This window comes from Pterocles gutturalis, unplaced genomic scaffold (genome assembly GCF_000699245.1).
Source record: "Pterocles gutturalis isolate BGI_N339 unplaced genomic scaffold, ASM69924v1 scaffold3154, whole genome shotgun sequence".
Taxonomy (NCBI): Eukaryota; Metazoa; Chordata; class Aves; order Pterocliformes; family Pteroclidae; genus Pterocles; species Pterocles gutturalis.
Window position 1 is genome coordinate 102514 of NW_010130433.1, and position 12118 is coordinate 114631.

The window sequence follows — 12118 nt, forward strand, 5'->3', positions numbered from 1 at the left end:
TAAAGAAGGTGATTCTTCATAATTTGTCTTTTAACTTTCACTGCTATATTATTATCAAATCACATTTCAATATCAGGCACAGGCTATTCCATTTAGAAAAAAAATGACCTTAAAAATAAAATCTGAGAAGAATGGGAAGTAAAATGTAAAAGAGGACTAGAAAAAAACATTAAATTAATTGTATCTGGTCAAAATATGATTTATGGCATAACTACACAGTGTAGCATAAGGACTTAAATAATGTCTGCTTTTTTGTAGCTCAACTTTTATTTTTTTCCTTGAGTCTTGTATGATTGCAGTTCCACTACATCTCCAGGGAAGTAACTGCACTGAAGCATACTCATGAGAAAGGTTGTTCAAGCATTTACTTTTAGGAGTTTCAAATTTTGGCTTTGTTTCCACAGTATTAATCGTTAAGTCCATGAAGCTACACAGAGGTGAAAATGAACACATTTTTGCTGTTCTAAAATGACAAAGCCCCTGAATTTATTATATGTTAAAGCTGTAGCCCTGTAAGAGCAGGAAATAATCTTTGCTTCTTTCCTGACAGAGAAGAACTACAGGCCTAAATGGAACAGAGCAACTCTTCCATGGCATTTAAGCCAAGCCCTGCTTGCAGACGTGGTACTTCTTTTCCCAGGCTGGGCAGTGGTTAAGGCTCTCTCAAGGGACATGGGAGAAGTAGGCTGGAAGCCCTCCAACAGGCGTGGACACTGAAACCAGATAACCCTCAGCAAGCATTTTCAGGTATCGCATAGGAGTGCAGAAGGAGATGAAGGAGTGCTTCAATGTCATGTATTTTGAAAGGAAGGTAAGATGTCTCTCTGTGTGAGAGAAAGAGTCTGACTAAGTAAGTGGGTGGCCCCTCCCCAGGGATGGTTGGATTTGTAGATATATTTCTCTAGAGAGGGCTATCTGTTAATTTAGTGACTAGCACTGCTTCTACTGAGAGTCCCCTATTGGGGTTATGATCAGAAAACATGCAGGGTAAAATGTGGTTAACTCTTGAGAAGTATTTAACCAGGAGTAAGGCACTTTGATCATGCTGTTTAAGAGGTCTGGCTTTCTGTCTTGGGCTCTTCAGCAGCCAAAAAAGGGAATTCCTTCCCTTTCTAGGCTGGATGTGTTAAAATACAAAGTTAAGTTACCTTTGATTTAAACCAGGAGTGATTTACCAAAGGCTTAAGATTCAATAATGTGCTCAAACTATATCACTACTATGACACTGCATATCCTTTTTTTTTTTTTTTTTTTTTTTTTTTGTCATGGAAAAAGAATAATAGCCCCTATTCTCTGGTTCTGTGAAAAATGGTGTTTTATTATATGAAGTTTATAAACATTGCGGTGGAGAAAACAGAATTTCATTCCAGTGAAAAATGTATTTCTATTCACTTCAGATGTGAAACCACTCACTGCTCTCAGCAGAGAGACAGGAGAAAATAATAGCTTCAAAAGTGGATGGGGCAGAGGAATGACATGCCAACTCTCAAATTCCCTAGTGCAATCTGATGATGTATCTTCCATTTTGCACTAAACAAATAAGTGTCAGTATTTGAGTCACATTGTTTTTCTAAGGGTAATTTTACAGAAAACAAAATTATACTAAAGCAAATGCGTCTGTATCAGGATTTTGAGGTTTTGGGATTTTTACAACAAATAAGAAGTCCTGAAATTTTGTTATAATGTGTCACACCTTTGAAGAAACCATCTGATTTAGGAACTGACAAGGATGTAAGATTCCTTCCTTTCCTGTTGGTGTAAGTTTTGTTTTACTATCAAGATACCCCATGATCAATGCTCTGAGGACATCCTATCATTAGTATGACAATAGCCTTTGCAGAACAGTAATAGTTTTCGTCAATATACTGTAATAGTTTTCATCAATATACTGCCAGTATCAGACAAATGAAAGGACACTCCTACAGTGTTTACAAATTATAAAAGCTTATACGCAGCGTAAGTCCTGATACAAAACTGTTTTTCATTCTGAGCTTGGAGGAAAAGCAAGTGAGACGCATATGGAAGATTATCTAATGAATCCTATACATATTACCAGCTACATTTTTATTTAGCTAAAAGCTCTTTCTGTCCATGAGGAAAAGAGTAATTGCTCAATCAAAGGAATTGCAAACACATTTGCTGGTGAATTATTTGGCTCAGAAATTAATATTTTTCTTAAAATGCCTAACATTCATCTGTTCTTGCTTTTGTGTGTGTGTGTGTGTGTGTTTTGGGAAAAAGCCAGAGGCTGGTTATGATGGAAACTGAAATGTTTTATTTATTCATATAACACTTGCTGCACACAGCAGGAACATAGACTACTCCTCCTTCCCTGCTAATATCTCTCAGTCATGGACAGACCACCTGCGTAGTATGTCTACATATTTTAATAAGAAAATACCATAGCAAAAGGGCTTTTAGCTTCGTAAATAGAAGGGAAGCAAAGAGAGAAGAAATGAGGTTGGCGTAGAGTTAAGGATAATTCAGGAAAAAAACCCTAAATTATTAATTTAATAGAAACAGAGGGAAAGATGATGATAGATGAAGGGATAGAGAAAGGAGGGATAAGAGATGAAGCTGATAGTTTGGAGATTATTTGAGTATGACAAAACCTCATTGTAATCACATAAAGGAGATATATGTTGTCCATCTAAGGACTCTGAAAAAATTGGCACATGAGCTTAGTGTTTGTAGAAAAGAGTTTTCATCTGTCTAATAACAGGGAGAAAAAGAGATGAGTGTTAATGTCTTGGAGTCCATAAACATGTTGGCTTAAAATCAATAGCAAGAAAGATTTTAAGCAGGAGTTCTTAGGAAAAAATAATCAAAATATGACAGTACATGGACATGAGATAAAATTCAACGTGATTTAACTAAGTACACTGAATGAGACTAAATTGTCATAATATTTAATAAGAAGAAAGATTTTCTAGAGGAAATAAATGCAGATTTGATCTTCCATGGGTTCCAAGCATGATTTTCATGCTGAAATTCACCAGACTGATTAAACAGGTTTAATACAGAAATTTAAGATGGTTAAGAAACTGGTTGAACAGAAGAGAAAAAATATTTTTTTACATCCTGGTCGTGTGGCCTGTAGCAGAACTCCGATATAATGTTACCTGCCCCTGCCCTTCCTTTAATTCTGAACCACAAACTCTCAGTCAGCTCCTCATCCATCCCTAGGCACAGCTCCATGCACTCCAGCTGGTCACTGATATAGAGGGTGATGCCCCCTCTTCGTCTCCCCTGCCTGTCCTTCCTAAAGACCATTCCAATATTACAGTTGCAGGATCCATCCCGCCACATCTCTCTGATGCCAACAAGATGACAGCCCCTGCATTCATGCGCACATCTCTAACTCCTCCTGTTTATTCCCCATACTAGGTGTGTTTGCCTAGAATCACTTAACTTGGGCTCCCAATGAAACTGAAATTCCTTTGTGCTGCTCTGCAGGTGCTCTCCTGCTGACCTGTGATCCTTCTCCAGGCTCTGGGCACCTATTGCTGGCACGGGCATCAAGCTATCAGGAATTCCTCTTCCCCGGGAACTTTAGCTTAAAACCGTATTCACCAGGTTGGCAAGCCTATGACTGAGGATGTTTTTCCCCTTCTCTGACAGACAGACCCCATCAGCCCCCAATAGACCAGGTTTCTCAAAGCAAGTCCTGTGGTCTAAGTAGCCAAATTTCTCCATCATCCCCACTTGCTGTGGCTTTGGTTTGTAAAGTGAAGCTTTCTGAGCACATGAACTTCAGCTGATATTAAACTGGGAGGGATGCTTGAGGAGTACATTTCTTTTCAGCTACAAATACACATCTAGTCTGTGGAATGGGACTAGAACTATTCCAAAGAGAAATTCAGAATTAGGCAGTGTGGACAGTGTATACTTTTTGCTGTTTCCGTTGGTCCATGTTACCTGTTGTAAGGTATCCAAGACACTTGCGCAAGGCTGATAAATGTGACACAAGACCTATTAGAGGATTTAACTGCTTACATCGCAGACAAAGACGTTTACAGCAAGTGTGTCTTTTCGAAGTCTACACGCGAGCCAGGATGACACTGTAGGACTCTCAAAGGGTAGCAGGAATTTGTGTGTGGGTGGCTCACTCAAGCCCATAGTGTAATGCTAGACACAGTCTAAAGAATTAAGGGATATAAAGTCTGCTAATGGTCGTACTGGTGAGCACCAAGTGTGATGCTGGTCTTTGAACTTAAACCCTCACTCTCTCAGATGTCAATTAACCGTGAGCTTCACTGCATACTCTATGCCCATGAAGCTAAAAAACCCCAAAAAATTAATAATGAAAAGAGCTAAATTGAAATTGAATGTGAATATCAAAGTGTATCTGATACCTGTGCGTATTATGTTCTTCCACTATGATTTTATCCAAAATAGTGCAGCTGTTGGATGCCCAGTTTGCAATGCCCATGGTTTTATTGCCTCCAATATCAGCAAGTTTGGAAATACATATTGGTATGATTTCTATAATGTCAGTTTTGCTAATGACAGCGTAACGTAGTAAACTAGCTTGAGAATTTTAAAACCATAGAAGCATGAATGAGAGTGTAAATTTTCTTTTTTAAGGCTTCAGGATTGGACTTAGATTGACATTGGAAGACTGCAAAATACTCAGTAATTATAGTTTTCAGACAATATTTCCAAGTGATTTTTCTCATCATAAAAATATTTGCAATCTAGTCAAAGCTATTGTTCAGCAATAACGCTTAAGATTGGAAAAATCCTTAGTACATTTGTTCAGATAAAAGTGAATTAACATACACAGATCATTTCTTTCACCAATTTTGTTCTTTTACCAACAAAGTATGTGCCGGGGAGAGTAATATCCCTGATAAAGAATGTGCTGTTTTATCTGGAAGGATGAAAGTTCATGCTGTTTGCATATGGGGTGTTGATGTGAACAGAAAGGTGTTCTCTGAGAATAAGTGTCTACTGAGAGGCTGATGGATGGAAATTAGGCTCATAGGAAATGCTGGATTTTTGCTTATAGATGGTGTTTGGAAGTCCTTTATTTTGCAGTCAGAAATACCTTGTATTAGCATTGACTGACAGAGAGGTAAGGGAAAGTGCTGACGGAGATGAACAAGGTGGAAGGTCCCCACAAATATGAAAGATAAAATTCAGGTTCCTTTAGGCTTCATGTGATTTAGAGAGAAGGACCAAGTAGAATATGATATTCAAGAGTGGCTTCTATGGGGAGCTTGGCAGGATTTTAAAGAAATATTCTTTATTTTAACATATTTTCATTAAAAATTATCAAGCTTTTTCCTTCTTTCTGTTTTATGTACAGAAAACTTGTGTGAGTAACTGTCATCTTTGGCCTTATTTTGAGGGGAAGGATAAAGAAATAGTAAATACAGTCATCTTATTTTGGTATAAACTAGGGAGGTCTATTCTGCCTGCCATATTGTTGTGATTATATTTCTTTTGATTAATTCTTAGAGAAAAATGAAATGTATTAGTAGTCTAGATACTTTTACTGCTCCACTGTCTTACAGACAAAATATTAATCCATTAATATCTGGTACCACCCACCATGGAAGTTCTCAAATATTATTTGCAGCTGGTGGAGGATATACTGGTTTAGATGGTGGAAATTCTCGCAGTGTGTGGGTGAGATCTTTGTCACCAGGGACAGTTTTATCTTGACCCACCCTGGCCAGGATGTGCATCTGTTCTTCCTATCACGTATAAAATCGATGAGCAGAGACTTTCATCAAAATTAAAATAAGGAGAAGAGGAAAATCTAATTTTCATTCTGTTGCATCATTTATAGTGGATTCTCACAAACAGATGTCTTGATGCTGTGGCTAGAAACTGTTCAAGAATTCTGCAATGGACCCTGGAGTCTGGATGCTGAAGGAACTGAGCAGTTGAGGCGGCAAAAATTACAATTGCTACACAGCCTTCAGGATTTTACTGAGGACTTGTAGTGGAGACAGTGGCGCAGTATCTGGATCTTAATAGAAATGAATGCCAGACAGCTTACACCTTAGGTTTATATTCTCTACATAACAATTACAGAGTCAGAAAAAAATAGGTGTCAATTGCGTGGCCATTTTCACTGGGAAGGAAGAATTAGCAGTGCATATTTTGATTAGCCTATACACACTTTTGCCTTTCTCTATTTTATGTTCATTTTTTTTAATTGTATGTTGACTTTATCTTTCATAGAAAAGTCATTTTTTATAGAACTTTAGAAAAATAATCACAGCAATCAGAGAAACATTTCAGTTACTTAAAAGCTTTGCAAACTTTAACATCTACGAACTGGTCAAAATAAAAATGTAAGCTATTGAAGTGGTTAGAATTTTTCCCCCCTCATGGTGTCTAAAACCAGGAGTATGAAGTTGGTTTATGTGCATGTTTGAAATGCAAACTTTAAAGATGCAAATGGAGAGAAGCTGCATTGAGTCATTTAGCCTGTGGACCCTTACAGTGTTCTGATCTGAGCAATCTGTCATTTCATGTTAGGTTGGGTACGAGATCTGTCAGTATCCTTTAATGTAGATTACAAGGAATTGGGACAAGTACTTGTAAATAGTTGAAACCTTTATTTCTCCTTGAATGGCTGTGGGCTCTCATTTCCCCTTGCTTTCTCTTTCTCCTTCATAATAGATGTACAAGCCTCTAACTCTCACAGAAAATGGATATGAGTTATTGCTACAGTAAAAATACTTAAGCAGAATGCCATCTACTTTATATTATTTTTTTTGTGTTATCACCCTAGACAGAGTCTTTTTATCTAAATATTTTTGACCAAATTAGAAACAAGACTATGCTTGGCCCAGTCCCTTGGCAAAACGCAAAATTATTTGTAGTTTCTTCACTTCAGATTTTCAAATATTTATAATGGTACACTTCCTGTGTGTGCTATCTTAAGTCATTGTAATATGCCAAGACTTATCATTAATCTACTGCAAACTATTTCCAGCTCTATTTAAGCTAATCTATGCAAACTGTCCCAGGGCAGGTTTTTTCAGGGGACCCACAGCTAGGCCTCTCATTTTGTCCTTGTCGTTTGCTGCACAGTAACATTTGTGCATGGAAATACACAGCTCTCGCTGGTGCAAATGGTGTCCACATAGGTAAATATAATTTCAAGTGGCTGACACTAAAAGTCAGTTTTTGCTAGCAAATGTAGTTTCTGTTCTAAGCACAGGGAATGATTTCTGCAGTGCTTCTGAGCAGTAAAGGCTGTAAACTACCAATATGTCAGAATTAACATGGTCTCCTGGCATGTTTTTTTTCTCTATATGAGTAGGCTAGTTATTATTAGTCTTAACAGTGCTTCGTATTAATGACTTTTTTCAGATCAGTACTTAAGCACATAGTTTGCTTTAAAGACTCTGTTAATAACGTTAATGTCGATGATGACATAAAGGTCCTAAAATTTAAGCATCTGTTAAGGTATTAAACTGAATCAGAGTCTAGCTGTAATTGGAACAGAGGTTCAAATAGGTAATCTGTCTCCTACAGAAACTGAGCAAACAAGAAGACTTTTAAATTATTCAGTCGTTTCACTGGTACACTCAAGTCAGAGACATTGGCTGGAACATTTTGAAAATTTAGCATCACTTTCCTAACTGGCACCTTGCCATTCTGCTCAAATATTTTTCCTCAAAATATGTTTGGTCTTGTGCAAAGAAGAAAAACTGCAAAATTTCCACAGAAGAAACCTCAGGATAGGTGTCCTAGAGGGTAGGAAAAGCCATTTAAGATCTTTTTCTACTCTGCATTGTTGTCCAAAACTTCTCTTAAAAGCTTTTGTAAAATAGGTTGGGTTTAGGACAATATATCTCTAAACATGATGAAATTACTCTAAAATGATGAAAATATTCTTCTGTATTTTTTACAATCCGTATTGTACTCTTGATCCATTTAAAATTAAAATCTATTTTAATATTTTAACATTTTTAATAATTAAATTTATATCCTCTTTTTTACACACTACTTCAATGTCAGAAATATTCTGCTACTTAGAAAAGGTTCCTGCTTTTCAAAGAAAAGACTTTAATCACAATAATGTTTTCCATGTTCCTAAGTGACAGCAATGAATTATTAACGTATTCTATTTTCCTCAGAAGCTTTGGAAATAATAAAGTGCTTGTAGGACTTCATAATTCCCTTAGGAAAAGAAAAATACATGGGAAAACTTTAGTTACTTTAAGATATTTCCATGTTTCACTTGTTAGCTAGAAAAGCAACATTAGTACTTGAAGGCAGAGCTGGTATGTGAGAGGTAAAATTCAAATAGACCAGGTGCTCAAAGGGGCAGACCGTTAGCCAGTGCAAAATTACGTGATTGCATTCACATGCATGGATCTATTTTGATTTGTAGTAGATGAAGACACAGCTCAAAGCAGCCAAGCTATGCTATACTTGAAATGTTAGCACTAACTTCAGCACTACAATATGAACAGCAGAAACTTTAATTTCATTGTAATGAGATTCTTGTAAATTTAAGACTGTTAATTAGATGTTTACATGGGAAGCTTTCATATGCTTAGGGCAGCAGTCATCTAGCTAAAGCATTAATATTGTAAGCTCTGTAATAACATCCAGTCAGATGGAACCTGTTTTCCAAGGCTGATTCATGTTCTATAGCAACACTACTAGAATATTAACTGCAAGTGGTATTTCCATGCAACACAGCAATCAAATACAATCTTTCCCATCTCCCTGAAAAGTTATTTTGTTAGAGATACTGTTAGTGCTTCCATATGAATAGAAGAGTTGGGTAGATGAGAACAATGAACTACTTTTACATTAGAGCCCTGCTGTCAGAAAAAAGAAAAAAAAAAAAAAGAGAGAAGAAAACAATATAGTTTGTAATAAATTAATATGCATTGTTTAAGACCACCCTGATGGATCTGTTTTCTACTTTACAGTGCTCTCTCCCTTGCATACAGAGAAAGTCAGTTATTTAAGTCTCACTGGAAACTGAATGCCATAATGCTAAGCAAGATGGCAAGCTACCAGAAGCCAAGGTGGATGATGATTGCTTGCAAGGGAGGCTGGCAGTTGAGAATGAAATCAGCAAGAGGGCCATGAATCCATCCAAATTAGCCAGCGTGGAGGTCTGAAAAGATTTAGGGATTAAATACATGCTTTCTACGTCCCATTGATATAATGCATCAAAAACCCCAAAATATGCATCTTCTTGTCTGTTATTTCTAGAAATAGACACTATAAAATGAGACAAATCTGCTCACATTAAGTGAGGCTTAAAAGTTGGTATCTCTTATGAACCCACAGTTGTTTAATAAGATATTGCTGCAAGCTGAGGATTCAGAAACCTCCATTATGAATACCAGTGCAGACTAGAGGCTGTACTGTTTCTGCAACATATATGAAAATATCACAGGAACATTTGATCTGTAAGACACCTTTTCCAGAATACTACCTTGTTCCTTATAATTTACAATTCTCTCTACTTACATTTCTCTTTTGATACTGACAGGGTCTTGCAATGTTTAAACTTTTACAATGGTTTAGAAAAATATATCTAACTAAACTGTAAAGCTGACTGAGCTCCATTAGCTTTCCTCATTTTGTGAAGGAACCAGTCTGACTTCTGGATGCAGACATCTTGCAGGAAGGAGACAATCAGTTCAGTAGAGATGCAGTTTAAAGACATTGGCTCAGCACAAAAGTACTTCTAGATTGTAGGAACTGTAAATGGGGTTTTGACCAAAATGGACTAGGATCTCATTGACAGCAGTTTTCAGGTCAGCTGAGTTCGTTTTGCACTCTGGAAGAAAATTGGTACTATGGCTGGGAAACCAGGTAAAACAAGATCTATTTTTTTCTAGTGTCAGAAAGTGAAATTCAGGCTTTTAACTGGGAAAAGACAGTTAAAAAGATACGTGTTCCTTTCAGGGAACTGTATTGCCACTAATACCAAGGGTGAAAAGGGTACAAAGTTCTTGCTGACAAACAATCTATTGATTAAGGTTTTTTGAACCTTAAAAGCTTTAGTTTACTTTGGAATACCTTGCACTTTAGCCAGAACTCAAAAGATTTTGATTACAAGTTGTCAAAACAGTTCAGTAGGAAGTGTTTCTTTTCAAAATGGACATATCTGTCTACAGCTGTATCATTGTGCATGAAAGAGAACAGATGGAATTACCCCTGTGACATGTTACATGCAACACAGCATAACAAACAATAATAACGATAAAAGGAAAAAAATTCAGTGACTGTATCTGTGCTGCTCTGCCAGGTTGCTCCCAGAGATGGTTCTTGTTTTAGAGTGGGTTACCCCCTCATGCACAATGAGATGGTCATAAACCTCATCGGGAGAAACACTCTACGTGAAAAATAAGGTGCCCCCAGGCTCAGCCCATTTTGCTTTGTGCACAAACCATCCATGCCCAGCCTCTACCTCCTGTCTCTCAATGTCTGTGTTGCCTTTGCAATGATGGCAAGTTGTGATAGTCACACACTCTGGAGAGGACTAAGGAGCCAGTGGGAAGCACTTGGGGAGAAGATGCAATTGCTAATGTTGTGATGCTGGATGCCCTCATAATTTCAAGGATTTGCTCTCTGTATTGCTCTTGCATTGCTCTTGCTGCTGCCAGCCACAAGGTCTCTGACAGATGGGCTGTAGTACCCCTGAGCTCATATTTATTTATCATGGTGAGTCTGGGTACACATCATTGCATCTCACTGGTGAGACTATATACTCCCAGATGATGCAGATGATCAGTTGTGGATTGCTAATTTCAAGATATAAACTGTCATGGTTGCAGTACCACACCACCAATTGACAGTGTGGAGAGTATCCCATATTGGTCTAGAGGCAGCAGTGAATTGCTGTATGGCATCAGCTGTGTCACACCTACAGACTGGTGTTGCTGCAGCTATGCAATCATTCTAAGGTCTCTGCTTCTGTAATTGTAATGGAAAACTTTAATGCCAAAAACTGTCTCTTTTATGCTATTTGAGAGAGTCAAAGCAGAATTGGGACATTCATGTGACACACAACTCCAAGACCTCCTGGTTCTCCTCATACCAATAACCTCAATAAATGTGCACCTTCTCTCACCAGCACTTAAACAAGAACATGATACTTCTTCAGTGACATAATGTTCCTTGTTTTCCTAAATTCTATTTGCGTTCTTCAACCTTTTTTCTCCTCAGCCTTTCTTCCCTGAATCTCTTTTCCTGCACAAACCAGCATGCTATATTCTTCTTAACTGTTGCCCCAACTCTCTTCTTCCCCAACCTTACCTATGAAGTGCATTATCCATGGCGTTGGCATGGAGCTAGGAACATAAAGTACAGAAAATAAGATGAAAAGTTACTTTGTCACTGGGGATAACCCACTGCCAGAGATGCAGTTGTGTCATATAATTATACAGATGGACTAATCAGAAAAAAAACATTTTATAAGTTTCTATAACAGTAGCAGCCTCCCTTCTCAAGATGGCAGAAAGGAGTACTGAATCAAGAGACTTCTCTGCTCCCTGTATAACCACTTCTCACTTTTGCACACAGAAATATTTTCTATAGCTATTCAAAAGTACTTTGATCTCTTTTTAATGATGTTACTTGTGTACTCTGAATCTGTTAGACCAGGTGACTACCTTCCAGGGACCTGGCAAGGCTAAGCTAAGTATCTAAAGCCAGTAGTGTGAATGTGTTCTTAAAGCAGAAAGTGACAGATGGCATCAGTTTTGCCTGTCATTTTGCAGTTCACTATGTCGGTATCTGTCTTTCCCTCTCTTCTGAGGTCTGGGAACAGACACAGCCAGGGATCCAAGACGATGAAGAGAGAGATATTTTTTCCTAGGGATACAGAGAGGACTACATGCAGAGTTTCTTGAAAGCTGATCAAAAATTGCTGAGCTCAGAGCAAACCTGAAGGGAAGACTAAGCCTTCCAAGGACACAGTGGATGGGAATAATCTGTTTATAGCTTCACTTTTCTGTTGCCAAGTTTGCTTCACTTAAAAAAATATTCCTTGATTTTATTTCAATTTTATTTCACTTCTAAGAAAACATAGCTCCTGTGGTTCAAAGATTTTTGGTGCTTTAGGGGTGCTCACTTTATTGAAAATTTGCAGAGAAATCCTCAAAACTCTGGTTGTCTC

The 12118-nt window shown here is 37.6% G+C and overlaps 1 protein-coding gene across 1 annotated transcript in view; it reads right to left on the minus strand.

Annotated features, from left to right (window-relative positions):
* Nucleotides 1-12118, minus strand: part of CNTN5 (contactin 5) — a 186763-nt gene that overhangs the window by 69477 nt on the left and 105168 nt on the right. The window lies entirely within an intron of this gene.